General features: G+C 39.9%; 1 protein-coding gene and 2 long non-coding RNA genes across 5 annotated transcripts in view; 1 reads left to right on the top strand and 2 right to left on the bottom strand.

The window, feature by feature from the left end:
• The window catches only part of LOC128030811 (FH1/FH2 domain-containing protein 3-like), a 184722-nt gene that overhangs the window by 46860 nt on the left and 116721 nt on the right, over positions 1–21141 (top strand). The gene's annotated exons all lie outside the window — the stretch shown is intronic.
• Positions 3297–4910, bottom strand: LOC128030814 (uncharacterized). Its single transcript, XR_008187970.1, has 3 exons — positions 4856–4910; positions 4663–4727; positions 3297–3952 (listed from the first exon to the last, which is right to left on the bottom strand). It is a non-coding gene; the product is annotated as an uncharacterized LOC128030814 (long non-coding RNA).
• LOC128030815 (uncharacterized) lies at positions 4986–10417 on the bottom strand. Its single transcript, XR_008187971.1, has 3 exons — positions 7666–10417; positions 5240–5491; positions 4986–5078 (listed from the first exon to the last, which is right to left on the bottom strand). It is a non-coding gene; the product is annotated as an uncharacterized LOC128030815 (long non-coding RNA).

Raw genomic sequence — 21141 nt, 5'->3', positions numbered from 1 at the left:
CACACTGGTGACATTTTATAGCTTAACTTTTACAATTACTCGGCGACCCTGTAGCTCTCAAAACCAATTTTCATGTCCCCTGTCTTTCCCAGCAACCTTCTGAGAGAAAGGATGGGCTTTCAGGAAGCAAGAACCTAAATGAAAACACGAGGAATGTTCTCTAGCATGGGCGTCATGCGGTGAACGATCCTGCATACTTCCACAGCAGATTTCTCATTACATTACTGAGTACTGCGCCTGCCTAGTTTTGTTTCCTGAAAATCTCAATTTTCCTTCTAAAGTAAACCTGGATGGTGATTTTTCTCAGACCTACTGCTTTTTAGACTTTGTTCATCTGGAGTTCAGCTCTTCATAAAGACCGAGGAGGAAATTCTTGGGAATGTTCCTCCAATTTCCATTGATATACAGTTCTGGTTGGAGCCACATTGTTGATTTACTTAAAAAAAAGAGCATATCTACGGTGCTCAAAAAGTGACTATTTCGATTTACTTCGTTTTGTCGTGGCCACGAAATAATAACTTGTGGGAACGTGATAATATGTCGTGGCCACGGGATATTAATTTGTGGGAACGTCATATTAACTTGTGGGAACGTCATATTATGTCGTGGCCACAATATCATTTTGTCGAGGTAACGACATCCTTATGTGGTGGCCTCGAGATGCTATGTTGAGGGAACAACATCCATTTCTCGTGGCCACGACTTCTTATGTCGAGGGAACGATATGTTTTTCTCGTGGCCAATGCGTAAACAATGCATAAACAAACCTGCGTGACCATAGCAACCTAGGATTATCAAAAATTGATTCATTCATATTTTATTTTGATTTAAGTAATTATTATATTAACCATATGCTCTGGCTACCGGGCTGTATTACATGCGATCGTCAGCATGCAAATGAAGTTTATCATAAATAAATATGACGTGCATAATAAAATATAAAAACTTTTTTTATCCATCCTACAGTCTTGTAAGTCCATTAACTGATAGTATTTCCCATGTAATATGTGTACATTATTATGATTATTATTATTATTATTATTATTATTATAATTATTAATATTATTATTAGCCTTATATTATTGGTTATTTTTTTTAATTTCGTTCATTTTTTTTTTTTTTGCTTCAATTTCGATCTCTTTACTTAACATTCTGAATACTTTTGTAAATAATAGCATACTGTAAATGCTCGACATTAACATAAAATGTCATAAATGCATAAATTTTATATGTATAAATAATATAATAATTTCTTAATTCAAAATAAAATATGAATGAATCCATCTCTGATAGGCTTAATCCTGGGTTGCTATGGTCACGCAGGTTTGTTTACGCATTAAACTCGTGGCCACGAAAAAAACATGTCGTTCCCTCGACATAAGAATTTGTGGCCACGAGAAATGGATGTTGTTCCCTCAACATAGCATCTCGAGGCCACGACATAAGGATGTCGTTACCTCGACAAAATGATCTCATGGCCACGACAAAATTTGACGTTCCCACGAGTTAATTTGACGTTCTCACAAATTAATATCCCGTGGCCACGACATATTATCATGTTCCCACGAGTTATTATTTCGTGGCCACGACAAAACTAAGTAAACTGAACAAGTCACTTTACGGGCACCGTACATATCAACATATACCGTGTGGGTTCAATGAAACTACTTGAAGTGCTTATTTAAGCTTTTTTTCTTGCATACACAGTCCACAATCTCTGTTCACCTCCTGAATCAGTGCATCCAGAACAGGGTTGTATTTTAGGCAGCGCATAAAGTCCATTCTGCAGGCGTCTCGTATATTAAACACCACTGATCTCAGACCTGCAGGGTTGTGAGGTTTGGCCACTTGAGGGCTGCTCTGGAGGGCCTCAGCCTGGCGGTGAGATCTGGTGTGTTATCTTTGGAAAGTGTTGACAAGACTGAACCTCAGGAGCAGAGCGAAGTGTGTCTGTTCAGGGAGACGAACAGAGTTAGTATTACAGACAAGCTATCTGAGCACCAACACGGTGAATAGTGAGAGACAGAGAGAAAGGGGCACAGAGAGCCACCAGGGAAAAGAGAAGATAGATAAAAGTAGATAAACAGACTGTAGTCAGACTATACCATGCAAAGGAATTCTGTACTTTTAGCTTAATGAACTTTGACAAGGCAGTTAACATAAAAATGTTTAATTCTGCCATTATCACCATTCTATTGTTCCAAAGCAATATTCTGTATCTGTACGTAGCTCTTGCCACAAAATTATAGTTCTTAGCTTTTCTTCTTAAAAACAACAACAAAAAACTAAAGCTTAAATGTAGGCCATGTTCTAAAGAATAAAATTATTCTCTTCTACATTTTTTTCTTATTTTTGAACTTAAAATTAAATTAAGCTTTTAAAAAAAATCGTAAAGCTTATCGCTAATAACCTCTTAAGTTTAGAATAGCCTCGGTTGAATTTTTTATGAATTTATGATACATTTTGATGATGATAAATGTCTTTAAACTAACACACACACACACACACACACACACACAAACACACACACACACATAAAAAGTTAAGAAAGTGACTGATTTACTAGTGTAAAGTATTCAATTTGTTGTATTCAACAATATAACAGCCTTATATTCAGACAACGCTTTAATTTTTTTCTTAAGAACATCTACATTAAATATTTAAGAACATAAAGACGTAAATGTTTTTCCAAAAAATTGCTCTTTATTAAGTTCTAATAATTTATAAAAGGAACTTAACTGTAAACAATGTAAATATATTGCACCAATCATACAGACTACTATTACAGTGTGTTTTTGTCTTTCACTCTAAAAACTGCTGGGTTGAAAACAACCCAATTTGGGTTATTTTGACAACCCAGCGCTGGGTCAAAAAGGGACGAACCCAGCGCTGGGTTGTTTTAACCCAACCAGTTGGGTTATCATATTTAACCCAGCCTGCTGGGTTGCCTTTTTTATAGTTTAAAATGACTATATTGCAGGGTTTCAAAAACCAGAGCGGGTGTTTTTTATCACTGTATTTCAGAAGGAAAACTTCTGTATTTAGAAAATGTTCGATATCATTTCGCATGTGCTTGATAAGGCAGCGTTTGTGAGCTCAGCACCGCTCTGCAGCCGTTACCGGAGAAACCTACCTCTCCCGCTCTTAGCGCCTCCTGCTGGCAGAAAATAAACTTGCAGAGTGCAGCCATGTGGGGAAACAATGCATTTCTACGTTAAAATTAACCCAAATTGAGTTAGGCATTAAACCTACAAATGTTGTTCATTTTAAATATCACTTTTACACACAAATAATAATTACCAAAAGGAAAATATTTATTAAAAACGAGAGAAAAGTCAAAAAGTAACATGTTAGAAGAAATGCAGAAAAGGATGGCATTAACAGCTACAGAGTTCATAAAGCATTGAACATTTGATGAATATAACTTAAAATCAAATTGGCCTTTGTTCAATTGTATATATTGTATAAAAATATACGAAAACACATACAATAAATTTACAATTAGTTTGGTTTTTTTCCAACTATTCTGGCATGACAGTACACAAATAAATCACAACATTAACTTTGATATTATAACACTTAACAGACGCATGTGTGTGTGTGTGTGTGTGTGTGTGAAAGAATGTGAGCAGGTGTATGAATGACAGAGTGTTAACTCTTCTACTAAACAACACAGAAAAAGCATTTAACTTTTTTTTTTTTAACAAATTATACACTTACAGTTTGTTTCAAAGTCCATGAATACAGATCATGCATCACAGTCAATTTTCACGATCTCTTTAGCATAACTGATGTAGTCATGAAGAAACCCCATCAGCACAGCATGTGACATCTTCTACATCATCCAGGGCAGCGTCCTTCTTTAAAACCACCGCTGCATCAGTTTAGGGGAAAGAAGATTCTCCTCTCTGACCAGCATTCATCCAGTCACCGCCTGCTCTTCATCAGTGGCCTAAGAGAAACACATTTGAAAAAATTAAACATTTAATTAAACTATCCATTTTCAGGTAGAGGTGTATTCACATCCGTAAGGATAGGTAAATAATCGGGTTTAAAGTTTCAACACTTTGTGTGGTTGTTTAATGTCTGTCTATCACAGCTCTCATGAAGTCTATAATGGCAGCACTAGTGTGAGGACAGGTGATATTGTTTGAATAAATATTGCTTTCAGAAAGCTTCTTTACTGAAACATTAACATAAACATAAACATGACATTCACATACCTCACAATATTCATGTACATGGAGGGCTGCTCTTCAAACCGTTAGTTCACCAAATAATTAAAATGTTTATAATTTACTCTCCTCATGTTTTTCCAGACTCATACAAAATCTGCTAATTTTTGGGAAAACGTATGAATATATTTAATATTCTCTTTTTGTGTCCTCCATTGCTGGTCTGGGAGACCAGTATTTTATTTTGAACATACATGTTTGCTATCATATAATTTAAGATGTATTCATATATAAATATCAGAATTTACTTCTACAATAACTCTATATTTATGAAGCTTGAAAATACTGATTATCTAAACTATAAATGGATTAACAAATATTATGAGAAAACTAAAAATATATTAATTTATGTTGTAAAGACAGACAAAAGTCTTATAGGTTTGGAATGACTTGAGGGCAAGTAAATGATTTTTTGTGTGAACTTTACCTCTAAGAGCGCAGACCAAGAATAATGACTCTCCAAATCAGACAACTCCAAAGTTGGTTTGATTTCTGCAATAAAAAACACAGACATCAATGGTCTTAATGAAATGAGCACGTAATCACACTGTTGTTGCATCAAAATGTGAAGTAAACTGGCAGGAGACAACAGAAAAATTTATTTTCTAAAAATAACTTACATAAAATCTCAAAGGAATGATGTTCTCCCATGTCTCTTGCTTTTAACATCTACAAAAACAAAAAACAAACATTATTTTACTCTTAGTAAAACACAACAACTGATAACATGAAATTATGAAGTTTACTTGCCTTAAACGATCTTTCCCTCTCTTCAGAAGAAGCTGAGAAAACCACCTCCTCACACAAGCACTTGTGTGTCCTTAACTTCAGTTAGTTTGAGTTCTGCAAAGAGGGACATCAATGGTTTCAATAAAATATTAACATATACATACATACATATATAAAATCACACTGTTTTTGCATCAAAATGTGAAGTTAACAGGCAGGACACAACAGAAACATTAAATTTCTAAAAAAAAAAAAGTAATAATAATTTAACTCACATCAGTCTCAAAAGAATGAAGTTATCTTGTCTCTGGATTTCAACATCTAAAAAAACACACATTATTTTAGTCTTAGTAAAAATAAAGATAACTTGATGTTATTCTGAAGTTTACTCTCCTTAAACCGTCTGTCACACTCTTCAGAAGAACACCTCCTCCTCATCCTCACACAGGTCTGTGACTCCTCAGACAAACAGCTTCTGTGTCTTTAACTCTCAGCGCGAGGACAATGAAGACAGGAGCTGGACAAGTCTGAAACATTACATGTAAAACATACTTTTAACAGTTACCACTTCAACAGCCTCAATATAATTATGCTAGTCTTTACTACACAATGCCGTTTCCTTTAGGAGACAAACATACATTCAGTTTAACCGCGAAAAAAGACAAATTCACATGAGCGTAACCGTGACCATAACCGTCTGTTAACGCCTCAAAGAGAACAGATAATGTAAAATCTTATGTAAATATGACAAAATACATTCACAGACGTTATATTCAAAGTACATCCTCCGTTCAGTAACGTTACATGAGACATTTAAGACCTCCGTGTTCGAGGCGAAAACCGCGTCCGTTTTTTTGTATATAACGTTGTCACGGGAGGAGCACAAGACAGACACAGTGGGCGTGGCGTCAGGCCTCGGAGAGGCTTTTATTAACAGAAATCATAAAACAAAGGGAATAAAAGTGGCCAAAGGGGGAAAGTGTCCAAAATAACAGGGAATCTGGTGTCCTCGTCGTGCTGCGGGATTTGTGTAGGTCGGGCAGTGTTCATCGAGGAAGGGTCCAGGTAAGGGGCGGAGTCCGGCGGCCGCACGCGCTCCCCTCCTTGGTCCGGGGCGCGAGGGGCGGCGGCTTCATCTAGCGGCCACATCTCTCTCGTCGGCCGCGGCGCTGGTAGGGGATGGACGGCCCGGCATCCTGGCCCGTCGGCCGTGTATACGGGTGCGGTTCCCTTCCGGATCGCGGGTCCGGCAGCTCACGTCTTGGTGGCGCGGGAGTCCCTCAACGCACCCTTCCTGGACCCACGAGGACACCAGCGTGCATGCACGGGGAAGAGACCGGTCTCCTGAGGAGAGGCGCGTTGGGCTTTTAAACAGCGGCGGTAATGAGGCTCCACTTCCTTCAGGTGTGCCCCATCACACGCCGCCAGCCCTGACTCGTCCAGCGCCCCTCCTCTCACACACCCACTCCAGTCGGGAGCCTGGTGAAGGGCGGCGATTTAGGACGGGGTGCCGGTGACAATCAGGGAGGAGGCAGCTGACTCGTCACATTCCCCCTCCCAAGCGACATCCCCGTCCCCAGGGCGCCACCCACACGGGAGTGCTACCATCCTCAACCAGGCTCCAAACGGTCGGAGTGGGCGGGGCTTCCTCTCCGGGCGGTCCTCCCTCTCGCAGCGCACCAGAACAGGGACAGAGAAACCGGGTTTTAGTGACAGCCTCAACCAACCACCGGGCAAAATGACAATGGAAAAGTCACTTACCCCTTGTGTGGCTGGGAGGCTGTCCCCAGTTTTCCTCCGTCCCAGTCTGGGTTCTCACGAACGTTTGCAAGCGAGAGGGAGTGACGTCACCAGACGTTTCCCAACTGCGCTGTCTAGGCTCCGCCTGCCCGCATTCTCCACCAGTGTCACGGGAGGAGCACAAGACAGACACAGTGGGCGTGGCGTCAGGCCTCGGAGAGGCTTTTATTAACAGAAATCATAAAACAAAGGGAATAAAAGTGGCCAAAGGGGGAAAGTGTCCAAAATAACAGGGAATCTGGTGTCCTCGTCGTGCTGCGGGATTTGTGTAGGTCGGGCAGTGTTCATCGAGGAAGGGTCCAGGTAAGGGGCGGAGTCCGGCGGCCGCACGCGCTCCCCTCCTTGGTCCGGGGCGCGAGGGGCGGCGGCTTCATCTAGCGGCCACATCTCTCTCGTCGGCCGCGGCGCTGGTAGGGGATGGACGGCCCGGCATCCTGGCCCGTCGGCCGTGTATACGGGTGCGGTTCCCTTCCGGATCGCGGGTCCGGCAGCTCACGTCTTGGTGGCGCGGGAGTCCCTCAACGCACCCTTCCTGGACCCACGAGGACACCAGCGTGCATGCACGGGGAAGAGACCGGTCTCCTGAGGAGAGGCGCGTTGGGCTTTTAAACAGCGGCGGTAATGAGGCTCCACTTCCTTCAGGTGTGCCCCATCACACGCCGCCAGCCCTGACTCGTCCAGCGCCCCTCCTCTCACACACCCACTCCAGTCGGGAGCCTGGTGAAGGGCGGCGATTTAGGACGGGGTGCCGGTGACAATCAGGGAGGAGGCAGCTGACTCGTCACAACGTATATAACGTTAAGCTCCTTTGTTTCCGCCTTTCATAAAACCTTCCGCCTTTCATACAACCAGGTAAACAATAAAAGATAACTTTACATTTTGAATATTTAACGTTACTTACCATAGTCTTTCACTCGCTTCTCGCTTCTATCACGCTGAGAAAATGGCGGCTGCTCGCACAGGAGACGTACGATTTTGACGTGACGTGCGTGCTCTCCTTCACGTCCGCGTCCTCAACCCACCCCGCTGGGTTAAAAAAGAAAGTTATTTTCAACCCAAACTTGGGTTAAAACATCCCAAAGTCCTATCAAACGGCCTCAACCCAGCAGTTGGGTTGAAAAAACAACCCAGCGTTTTTTAGAGTGTTCTTTAAGCTTGGCATTTAAACTTTTTAAGAATTGGAGTAATATAAAATTGGAGTAAATTATAGCCAAATATTTATTTTGGTTAAACTTTTCTTTAAAACCATTGATTCACAGTTATAATTTCTGACATTTATTTCTATCCTAATTCTTCATTGTATAAAATCCACAGTGTGTTTAGTCTGCCTCTCACAGCCAGCTGGTTTAATCTGGTATACATGTTTTATCATTACTGGAGTTAATCCCAGACTAAAAACACAAAGGCATCTTTTGTTTCTGCTTCTCACACCTTGTTGGTACAACAGATCACTTAACCAAACAGACATCTCCCAGCACTCTGAGCTTTTCTCACATGAACATAAACTGTTTGCTGTTGAGTCTGGTTTTTAACAAAGAGCGAGAGAGAGTGAGAAAAAAAAAGGAGAGAAGAAGAGGAAGTGAGCGCCCTCCATGTGGTGATGTGGGAGCTGAATGCAACCCAAGAGCCTGCAGTGAAGGCCTCATTCTCTCATTCCTTCCTTTTTATCCTCATCTGTGTGTCGTTCTTTATTACACCAGTTATCCGGCTGGAAGGACCCCAAAGATTTGGATGCCCGATAGATAGTTTTTATGGTTTTTGCAAGTTGTGTGGTGCATGACAAATTAGCACTTGGGTGAAGTGGAAAACTGTATGGCCATCCGTTTCTTTGAAACAGCATGACAGAGGGTCCCGGCAACATAAAGCAGTGTTCGGTCGAGGGGAAGTCTCTCAGCTTGACCAGATTTTGTACAGAATACAAGCTTGTCTTTGCAGCTTGAAGGTTTTTAAAGGGATAGTACACCCAAAAACAAACATTCTGACATTATTCACTCATCGTCATCTTGTGTGGAACAAGAAAGACAGATATTTAAAAGAATGTTTTTATCCGGAAAACGAAAAACTATGGGGTCCAATCGATGTTGAAATTTTTCCGGAAACATTTTTCAAAATGTCTTCTTATGTGGTTTATGGAAGAAATAGTGTCATACAGGTTTGGAAATGTCTCAAGAGTGAGTAAACGATGAAGACAAATTTGGCTGAGCTATACCTATTTAGCGCTTGCGAACCGCTAAACAGTCTCCGTTGATAAAAGCACCATTGATGTTCGCTGACAGTATGATTCAGCATTCCAAAGTGAATTTTATTTAGTTTTTTCTCAGTACTTGCGTATTTCTTTTTAGCTGTGTTGAGTCTGTTGCTCAGTGTCCTGAGATGCTCAGAAATGGGAGGTGTTTACTTCTCGCGCTTCCAAGACTCGTAAACTCCTGCAGGAATGTGAATACTTTTGTTATATCCACTTTAAAAAAGCCACTTGTGACTGACTCATTTTCTTGCTGGCAAAAACTATTTCCTAAAGCCTGTACAGAAGATTTTGTCCTGATTTTTGAAAATGTTATCCAGATAGTTATTCTTTTTAGCAGCAAAAAGCCAAAACACTGAAGGAACTAAAGACTGCATGCTTGTAAGAAATGGTATATTTTAAAACTAATTCAAAACAGCTGTTCTGCGCTTTACATCAGCCACACGCGGCTTAATATATTTAGCAGAAGCTACTGTACTTACACTCTCAATTAAATTTAGCTCGACTCATCTTCCCCTGGCTTCTATTAGCGTGGTAAAAGTTATGGATAGGGTTTATTTTTCTGTCTTACCCAATTTTATCATGTACATAGTTAGCCAGGAAGGTCTACTGACACAAATTTAACTCATTTGTGTCACTGGTGGATTCAGGTTGCAGGTATAAATGTATGTAGTTCCTTCCATAATCTATTCTGGGTCCCTTAGATCCCAATGCCAGATGGTTCAGTGGCCTACTCAGGTTTTTCTATTTGGTTAAAATAGTCTGGATCCATGTGTGCACTGTGCAACAAGTAGAACAACAGTGTGAATTCATTTTGACCTATGCATTATAAACTTACACATGTACATTTATAAAAATACAATGCAATGCATCAGTATGGAATAAACATCTGGGAAGCAGTTATATCGATTCTGCCTCATATGTTATTACTAAAAAGTCTGGAGGCTTAGGGACCAATCATTCTACAGTATATTAGTTCATCCAAATTGTGTAATAGTTCACCCAACAATGTGGATTCTGTCATCATTTAATACTCCTTATGTTATTCCAGACCTGAATGACTTTTTCTTCTATAGAACACAAAAGGAGCAATGCTATTTTAATATATAATTTGTATCATTTACTATTATAGTATGTACTGTATTAATATTTTGAATTGGCTTATATTTTTATATTCTGTTTACCTTTTAATTAAGTCTATAGTTTAGTATTCTTGTGCAGTTGTCTTTTTTTTTTTTACATTTCTATTTAGCTTTAATTTATTTCACTTTTAGTTTTAGTAATTTAGTTATTTTTAATAGACATTTTTCATGTAGTAATTAATTAATTTATTTTATTTTATTACAATTAACGAAAATACATTGTAATAGTTTTAGCTAAAACACTAAAATTGAGAATTGTAAAAAAAAAAAAAAAAGGAAATACTTGTCACTGTTTATATACCTTTTTTCTTTCTTCCTTACTTTTTTTTTTTTTTTTTTTTTTTGGCAAAACTGGCTTTTATTGGAAGCAGCATAGAATGATAGTGTGAACTACTCACCCATTGTTTGGAAAAAAAAAATACCAAAAGTTTCACACGTAGTGACATGCTCACAAACAGCAGTTTCCATTCAGTAAATCTGACTGAATCCAGATGATTTCAGCAGTTTATAGCAGCATTTCAGGAGTTTGGCTTCCGTTCCATGTAGATCCACTCGCAGGCCAGGGGGTACCCACGAGACTGTGTTCTACTTCCCCCCGGGGGCCTCACCATGGTGGCCGCAGCACCTGGGGTAAGGACAGATGAAGTGAGAGAAAAGGAGGTGGAAGAAGTGGAGAAACAGAGACGAGTGATTGGAGAGAAGAAAAAATAATAAATAAAAATGATCGGGCCAGTTCCCGGACACACTGCCCCTTGGTCCTCAACCAGCTGAGAGGCTCTCACTCGCAGTGCCATGCGATGGTACTTGACATCTTTGGTGGATGGCCCGACGCTCCTCCGCCTCCTGGTGGACAGCGATGGCTTCTCCAGTTGAAGGCATCTGGCAGCAAGTCCCCCATTCCCTTCTCTTCCCCAATCATGGTGGTCACGAGCAGGCTCTGGCCTCCTGGCGAATGGCGCCCGACTCCTCTGCTCTCTATTGGACGGCAGCCACCCTTCCTTGGCCCAGGAACGCGGCAGCGAGCCCTCTGTCCTACCTCGTTTCCATCATTCCAGCACCACTGCCTTGGGTAGCCACTGGCGGTCTCTGATTCTTCCTGCTGCCCAATCTCCTCAGCTCCGCGATCCCCCTCAGCAGCGAGGGCTCTTTGGCAGCACGTCCCTCCTTCTTCACGGGTTTTGGCACCAATGTAACAGCATTTGTAGATCAGGAAGAAGGAGGCGGGACCTGGTGAATATTTAAACACAATTTTAATAAACAAATAAACAAACAGAAAATAAAAGTAAAAGCGGCAGTCTCTCACGGAAAACTTCTGCATACAACATAATAAAACGTCTATGTTACGTATGTAACCCTTGTTCCCTGAAGGAGGGAACGGTGACGTTACGTCAGAAGGAGACTGACAAATGGGGTCTCCAACCTCGAACGTGACCAACTGAAAGGGAACAACAACATCTATAGTCCAAACCTGTTCCTCTCTCATCACTACTTGCTCCACTCCTACGGCTGTCGGCCCCGCCCCACTCGTCACAATAACAAAACAACAACATAAAATCCAACCGTGGGGGCTGTTTCATAAAAGACGGCAAGAAAAGTTGGGATTATAGTCCAAAACCTGACTTGAAATAATTTAAAAAATCAATTGGGGCTAAAGCGATTTCATAAACGACAATTTAAGTTCACGCAATCTCACTAATTCGATCCAGATTCATTGATTCAGGATAGTTTGACGTGCACGCTTATTCTTAAGCAGCACTCAATGTCGATCATGGATCAAATCGATCCTCCATGGCAAAAGTGAATATTTGTGCTGTTTAATGCATTTGAGATGTTGTGTTTTCCATAACTGACATGTTGCAGGTATTTTTTTTTTTTTTTTTCATCTGTAAATGTTAGAAAGTCATTCAGATATATCCATTTTGCTGTCAGGAGTGGATGAGGCTTATGCGAGAGAACGGACACTGCTGCACGCATGTGCGCTAAACAGATGGAACGCAATAGAATAATGGTGCAATGATTCTAAGGTAAATTATGCATTCTGATAAATGATTTGTTGTTGGACATTAAATGTGATTTTTAATCCTACATATAGGTTAATTGTTATCAAATGAGTTAATGTGTGTTCCTCTTATCAGTTAAAATGTAGTCTGATTTCTATTATTTATTTATTTATTTTTTTCATTTTTAATTCACTCTTTTTAACTTTTAATTAAGTGTTTTAAATGATTTAATGCTTTAAAAGTGCAATTTTGGATGGTAATGTTTTAATGTTATACTAATAACCATAAAAGGTACAGCTGTCATAAAACCTGAGAGAAAAGTTGCATGGCTAGAAACTGCTGATCAACTGAATGGGCAAGTAGCAACTATGCTAAAATGTTTACATGTATCTTAAAAAAAAAAAAAAAAACAAGGTCATCAAAGGTTAGTTTGCCAGCATAAGTTGCCAAGGTGACTGAGCTTGAGCTATGGTAAATTTGCTTTATGAAACCAAATGAAGTGAAAATAAGTCAGACTAACTGAAATAAGCCTGGCTTATTTGGTAAACTTGTTTTGTGAAACAGCCCCCTGGTCCTCTCTGGTCGTCGCTCCTCCTTTTTTCCTTCCGGAGCTCCTCCGTGGGACTCAAGACCGGTAAGTGGCGCAGGTGTAGCTCATAATTTACTCTATTGGCCTCACTCAGCTCCCACGGCTCTCAGCCCTCATCACAATGTGGTTCTACATTTAACTGTAATAAGATTTCATAATGATCAAGTTTGTCATCTTTCCCAGTGACCTACTGCTGTTAATCATTTTATACATTTTGGCAGCGCTTAAAAGAAAACATAATGTAATAACCTAGAAATCACTTTCTCAAAAAGAACATTTTGATTTTAGGGTGAACTTTTGTGTCAAGTTTATATTCTGTTGTGTTTTGGTTTCTCTGCTTTCCAGTTTGCTTGTGTTCCCTAATTTGTTTCTATGGTTTTTGATTTGTTAATTAGTTCCACACGCCTGTTCTGTCTCTACTTAATTACCCTGTTCTGGTATTTAAACCCTATCTGGTCATCAGTTCATCATCTGCTATTATTTGGATTAACGTTGCTGAGCACTTGATACTGTTTGTTTGTGGACTTGTGTATATTCTCCTGGATTTATAATTAAAACCTCCATTTGGACTTTACTCCTCCGTCGTGCAGTTGATTACTCAGCCAACGCCTAACATTTGTTTTGTGGTTGTTTCCCATTTACTATGGTGTCACAGTGAGCCACAATTGTGGAAAAGTTGCCTATACAGCATTTGGAGTAAAATGCTTGTTTTGCGTAGAGATCAGACTTGGTCCTTACTACCAGAAGCATGTTCACATCACAGGTTCTAAAGTTTGACACAGATGAGATTCATGAATGCTCTACATCAATGTTTGGAATAACTTGAGGAAAATGCAGAAAAAGGAAATAAATGTCTGAGTAGGACCTGAGACATTTTGACAGGGCAGTGTCATAGCAGCCCAGAACAAGTGCTTAACTCATCAGCCCGTGTTTTGCTTAAGCCTCTCACTTTGGTAATGGGTCATACTTTGATTTTCCGCTTCATCTGTTTTCTCACTCAAGCTGTCAGAGTGATTTTTACGTTCTGTTGATCTGCTAAAGAGCCACGATCGACGTTGTTCAGTTGTATGGGCTGGATGTACAAAAAAGAAAAGGATTTGTCTTGCTTATGATGGAAATTAATGGATCTGTCTAAACTTGAAAGCTTTCATTTACCATCCTAGACCTTTAATCACTATTCTACACCACCCCTAAGCCAATCTACTATTTATTTTTATTTTGTTTTTCACAATTCAGCATTGAGGCAAGAAAAAAGGGCAAAATCTTAGTAGTTGAGGTACATTCTCAGTTTTTTAGCGCTTTGTCACTTTCTAGAACCCAGTTAAACCTTTCCAGTTGACAGAGGTTTCATTTTCACATTTGCAAGTGTGAAGTTTACAACAGGCATTGTAGAATGGCATCAGTATGCTGGCAGGAGCTCCGTGGAGATCCTCTGCTCCTGAAGTGTTTAGAGTGGTCTGGCACGAGGGACAGAGAGGAAACCTCAAACTTTCAACAGAAGCTTGATCAAAGCCGCTCTGTCAGGGTCTCCATTGTGTAACCATTGAATGGAAGAATGAAAATATCATCTGACACCGTCAACAATCCTGGAAATCTCCAGATGAGTCTACAGGGATATCTTATTGCCCGCCCCGTCCTCCAGGGGAGCAGTCGCCTCTGATTAAGCATTTAGTAAGAGTTGTTGATCCATTTGGCGTTAGGTGTCACATGGGTCACAGTCTGAAGATGGAGGTATCGATATGAGTGTGAACACATTAGCCTCGTTTTTCTTATTTGTGGACACAACTTGTGAAATGAAGACCAGATGGCAGTAGATGATGTTGATCAAAGTTTTTGAAAATGTTTCCTCATTTTGTCATGGTGCTAGGTCATCTGACATGATGAAATCTTTGACGATGGAATGCAAGTATCCTTGTTTTGTGGTCTTGCTACATCCATAAATCCTTTTCGAAAGCCTTGTGTTCTTCCTCAGAGGCTAACATCATGCTGAAAAAAAAACAGCTTATACCAGCCTATAACAAGAAAACCAACATTCCCAAACTGACTAAATCACATACATTCGCACTAACAGAAGACCTTGTTTTGTGGGAAACCCAGTCGTTTTGAATTAATACACAAGTGCCTTGCAAAAGAAGTCATGCAGAGGCTGTGTATAAACTATGTGAAAAGATAAATGGATGTCATTCAAGCTGTTTATTGAACTTTTTTTAGCCTCGTCTGTCACCATCATGGCAACCATTTTGCTCAGCCTGAAGACTGTTTTGAGAATCTTCCAAATCCAATTGGTCATTTCCAATCATGATGATCTACTATTTACATTTGTGTTTTAAATATTTATTGCATTTGTGATTTGTATATTTCTATATACCTTATGTAAAGAAAAACATATGCGGCACCCTATTGTAATGTCCGATATGTAATTATGCTAAATTAAATTACACTGCCTACGTAATTAGATGAAGTGGATAAAATGGCTCTTTAGACTTCACTTTGTCATTCTAAACAAACAAGGCTTCTTCACCATCAGTGAGCCTGGCCATGTTTGTTTTACTCATTAACTCCTCTCTTCCGTCTTCCCCACAGTGGAATCATATGCAAATCATGATACATTGCCACTGTACTCTGTGCAAAAACAACTCACATCACATAGGTTTCTAATTGTCGAGTTTACTCTGGCCCTGCCAGTTGAGCCTCCTTTGTGTTTTAATCATGTAAAATCGGGGGTGTGTTGAGAGGGCAGCACTGTAAATCCTGCGGCTCTCAGAGGAAGATTGTTCCCCTCTGTGGCCCTTATGTATTCCAGCTGCATAGATGCACTAGTGTAACTCCGGGGAATCATGAGTTGTAGTAGTAATCTCATGCCTCACAATCTCATGGTAACGCTGATGTTTCAGTCTTTGAACATTTCATTTGCTATTTGTTTTTCAGCTAATTGATTGGGCATGGTTATTGATTTTCTTTTGACGTTCTTAATTATTCTGGAGAAGAAAGAAAATTACAATTAAAAAAATGCTGTTTAGATTTTTCAATTTAAAGGAGTTATGTGGAGTTTTTTACTTAAAAAAATCTTTAAGATAAAGTTTTCATTTGGACATGTATGAGCCAACCATGATTTTAAAAAAAAGGAAGACACCTCGACTGTCCACCACGGTTGCCTCTATCAGCCTGTAGGCTCAATTGTTTGTGGAGGAATCGGGCCCGAATTGGCGCGAAAATTCACAAAATGTGATGTCATGCGCGTTCTCGTCTACTTGGGCTTACAACCATACGGCACGCCAGCCATTATAGTAAGCAGCGGCAATAGTGTATTCAAATGGACTCTGCGGATGGAAAGAAGCGACCAGCCTCCAGCACAATTCAGACACCCACGGACACTCCTCGAAGTAAAAAAAAAAAAAAAAAAAAAGTGCGTGCTCCTCTGCGCACTGAGAACGAGCATGAGATTGGCTGCAGTTCCTCTAATGGCCAATGGTGTCAGTAACGGTTAGAAATTTCAGAACCTATGTAATGCTCCTTTAATGTCAAATACGTTCGTTCTTATTTTTTGTCATTTTTGAAGTTTTATCTAAATCAAAATAAAAATAGAAAATAATAGAGACAATAATTATAATCAAAATGTGTAATTGGTCATTTAAAATCTTTTTATAGCTTATGATTTTAAAGATTTCAAAGTCAAACATGAAAACAAGAGAAAGAGTAATGATGAGAAAATCATCAGGACAATCAAATCGTTTTTTGATAAATTTTATTTTTTAAGATTTAATTAAAATTAATCTAATAAAATGAAGGAAGGCCAAATAAAGTGCTTTTGCTTTCACATAGATACACACAGCATCTCCCTGACATGACTGCTTCAACACTAACTCCGGGTACTGAAACTACGCCTTCTTTCTTTGCGTGAACAATTGGGCGGCATTACGCAAATATTTTCACATAGTGAGGTAGATATGTGGGCCGTGTTTGAATGATCTTCTTTATGAACTCAGAGTTTGTAACACTCCGAAGAGAAAGGAAAAATGTAAATCGCTTCATATGACCCCTTTAAAGGGGGGGTGAAATGCTCATTTTCATTTAATATCCTGTTAATCTTGAGTACCTATAGAGTAGTACTGCATCCTTCATAACTCCAAAAAGTCTTTAGTTTTATAATATTCATAAGAGAAAGATAGTCTGTACCGATTTTTCCCGGAAAAACACGACCGGCTGGAGGCGTGACGTGTGGGCGGAGCTAAATAATCACGAGGGCCAGTAGGTTTTTGCGTTGAGAGCTGGAAGCTGTGACATTACCGTGAGGAAAAAAACATCATCCAAAACAAACCATGGCTTACAGTCAGATTCAGCCATTTATTTATGATCCAGAATCAGATCCCGAGGCTGAAACTGAATGAGAGCAGCAGCCGCAACGACTCGCTCCAAGCGGGGCTCGAACCCGGGTCTCTGGCATGGGAGGGGACGCACTAACAAGGAGGCGGAGATATTTGAAGCAGTTTTACTCACCGCCTGCGGTTCCAACACACGATCGTGACCCTTTTTCGTTGGGATTGCATCATCCTTAAGAAATAAACAATACGTTACGAACGAAAAAACAAAATGATAAATCAGTCGTCAAACTGGGCCTTGTTAGTAAAACAAGCATCTTCGAAATGCAGGGAACAAACAAAAACACTTGCACAACTCCGTTGACGCTCTGTAAAAACAAACTCCATCCACTGGTCCCTTAATGCTGGTTTTTTTTTTTTGGTAATCTGTGCAGGGTTGTCTTGCCCTGGCAACCAAAAACACACTTCTTTTGTGACTTTTCGCGACGCTCTCGCTCTGATCAGTGAATCGCTCTGATCAGTGAAATGACTGTCCTCAGCCTCGCTATACAGGAGCGCGCGCTCTTCTGGCAGAAGTGCCTTAGGACCCATATAAGGAAATTCCGCTCCATCTAACGTCACACAGAGCCATACTCAAAAAAAACTTTCCGAAACTTGTGACAAACCGGAAGGAGTATTTTGGGAACAAAAATACTCCTTCAAACGTACAACTTAATTTTTGAAACTTTGTCCATGTTTAGCATGGGAATCCAACTCTTTAACAGTGTAAAAAACTCAGTATGTATGAAATAGCATTTCACCCCCCCTTTAAACATTTTAAGGAGATAAACAATTAAAGTCCCTCTGAAGTTACTGGCAAAGAAAAATCTAAAAATATAAATCAAAAATATAAAAATCAATACTATCAAATATTTCATGTTCTATTTTCTTTCTTGTTTTCTTTCTTTCTTTTTATTTTAGGAATGCTTTTATCCTTATTTAGGACAAGACTGGAGTTGTACATTTAAATTAAAATTTTATTTTTAAAGGAAAAAATGCCGGACATCCAATAAAACATTAGTTCATAATGTAGACCACTAACTGTATTGCTAGCTGAGAATCACGAGTGTAAGGACGAAAGAACCTGAGATACTTTGATTTCCTGAGAAACAGACAATACAAACATACACGGGCATCTTCGAGACACCCCACAGAGTGGAGGAGCAGGAGACCTCCTCCCCTTCTGGCCATTTGTTTCATTTTAAATCCCTTCACCCATTCTTCCTTCTACTCAGTCTGCTCAAAATGATTACATGAAAATGTCAATGCAAGTGAACTAACACTCATGTCTAGTATCATTGGAAATGTCTCAGTGCAACTGGTACAATGGTCTCACTCTCACAAAAGTAGATTAGAAGATAATACAGATCTGAATCTGAAGAGTCAAGAGATATCTTGATTACTGTGATGGGAGTGTCCTTTCCTAGGGCCCTCCATGTAAATTACCCGCTATTCCCATTGAGGTGTAAAATCAGCCAGGCTTGGGACCTGAGGTAATGCAAATTCCAATTGTTAGTTTCTGTCTTCATCTCGGGGGATGTTTGTCTTGGTCTGAGGTATTTAAAGGATTGCAGCAAAAGGATCAGGGCGATTTCTGTAGCCAGAAAGCCCGTAGTGTGTTGTGTGTCTCTTCACTTCATACTATGTATTTTCTAAGGTCAGGTATGCATATTTTACTTTTAGATTCATCTTTGAGAATTTGATGTTTTGTATTGATATGATTTGATGTGTTTCAATTGGATATGTAATTGGCAAAATACATATCTACCTGACTGTAAATAAATTGTCACATTTTGATTCAATTCTGTCTTACTCTGTAATTATTGACTAGTAGATTACATTGTATCCTTGTTAGCAACATGAGCACCCGAATGAATGAGTTAATATAGAAATAGAGTTAACTAGAATAATCAAATGTCAGAAGAATATTAATTAAAAAGGCATACAACCAATTTGCATTTCAACCTAAATTCGAGGTCATACTAAAATGGAGTCAGATTAAATAATAAAATGGAGTCAGATTTGAGTTTAACCTAAAATGAATAACTCTATGCGCTGAAAGACAGAACACGCAGGAAACCTTCATCCAGCACCGGATACCTTCCTTGGGCCGAGTGTCTGGACCTTACAAAGTGGTGACCCCGCCGACGTGATCTCCCTAATTATGCGAGTGACGTCTTTCCAGCGCTAATTTCAAATTGATTCTCTCTGAAGATATAAGGTTTGAGCTTCTTCCCTGTCTACAACTGCTGTGGTAAGTTCATTCCTTTTTCTTATTAGAAGTATTGAGGGAAAGCTTTTTGCATTTCACATACAGACACATTTTTAGAACGGGTCGACATACCCATTGTTAGACCGGAGACCGTAGAAATCCGGTGGGGGGAGAATTAACCGGGAAACATGGCTTTTCAGGGACAATACAGTGACAGTGTAGATCAGGAGATCATGGAAATTCAGGCATTACAAATAAAAGACACACTTCTCAGTTTAAACGATAAAGGATTCAATCTTAAATGGAAAAACAACGAAATTGTAGCTTGGTTTTTGGCCGAGGGCAAAAAATTGGCATCTAAATCGAAATATAAGAATATCCCAACTGCTATCATCTACCTGCTTCGTAAAAATGACCTCGAGACAATAGCTGAAAACAAACTAACAATAACAAGCATCAAAGAAATTGAAAAAGGGCGCTCTGAAGAATTGCAAAAACTAAGAGCACAGGTCGAGGCATTTACATTCGAAAGACAAGGTTTGGCAAGACAGAGTGAGATGATGTCAAGAAAACTCGAAGGGCTTCAAAAGAAACTCCAAACCGGCAATAATTATATATCAGCTCTTGAAGACTGCTGTAATAATGCGGGCTTCCCAGTGGCTGCAGTTAAGCAAGCGGCACTGCATGAAACCTTTGATTATGATAGAAACAGCGATAGTGACGATGATGATGTTGCCGCATTAGATTCTCAGAGAAACCGAGATCCCGTTCAGAGACACGGAGAACAAAATCAGCGAAGTCCGATTAAAACCAGAGCAAAATCCAGCGAAAAACCCTCCAAATCAGTTAAAATTGCTGTACTCAAAACCATAACAATTACAAATGATGAAATTACCACGATTAGCCGCCCATTAACATGCGAAGAGTGTACAACACACAAACAGATCGTGGGAATGATGCCCAGAAGAGGGCCATTCCAACCCTATTGGGAAACACTGATGCTACAAGCCACAGTGTATAAATTGGAAACTAGAGATGTATGGCAAATCGCACTCTTAACCATTCCTGAAGAACTCCGATCTAAATTAACCCCTCAAATGAAATCTGGAGACATAATCAAGCGAAACAATAACGAAACTGACGAAAGTATCTTTGAACGATTAAAACAGGCATTGCTAGATATAAGGGGTCCAACAAGCGCAGATTGGAGCAGGATACTACAAATTAAGCAGGAAAGCAATGAACCGTTTGAAACATTCGCCGAACGTCTGTGGACGACATACAAAGAATATTCCGGTCTAGAAAATGCAAGCCGTGATCACGAACCATTGTTACAACTCATAAAGAACAATGCTGGCACTCCAGTCCAAAATGCTTTGTTAAACGGAGCAGATTCAGCCGAAAACACATTCAGAGCGATTGTAGATTGGGGTTCAAGGATAGAAAACAGATGGAAATCAAAGCCCCAAACCATTGCATCTGCACAGTGGATGACAGAAGGGAATTATTCTAAAAGCAATGGGGCTGAAAAGCATGTCCACTTCTTGGAGGAGGTGACTTGCTGTGATGAACCTAGAACTTTTAGTTCAGAGGAAGCCTGTGCCACTGCTCAAGATAGTGTGCCGATTTCAGTTCTTAAGGAGATGCAGCACCATAATAGCGCAGAGTCGTGGACCAGAGCGCAAGGTGTAAAAAAAGCATTAGAGATTCATAAAAATCCTCAAACTTCAGGAGAACACAGCAAACAAACCTGTGGCAAAGATAGCAGGTTTTGTTCTTCCTGTCAGAAAATAGGCCATACAGAGGAAAAATGCTGGTCACTGGGAAGGGGTAG

The sequence above is a fragment of the Carassius gibelio genome, chromosome A16, assembly GCF_023724105.1.
Source record: "Carassius gibelio isolate Cgi1373 ecotype wild population from Czech Republic chromosome A16, carGib1.2-hapl.c, whole genome shotgun sequence".
NCBI lineage: Eukaryota > Metazoa > Chordata > Actinopteri > Cypriniformes > Cyprinidae > Carassius > Carassius gibelio.
The sequence above is the reverse complement of the archived record's forward strand: the minus strand, read 5'-3'. Positions and strand labels throughout refer to the sequence as shown.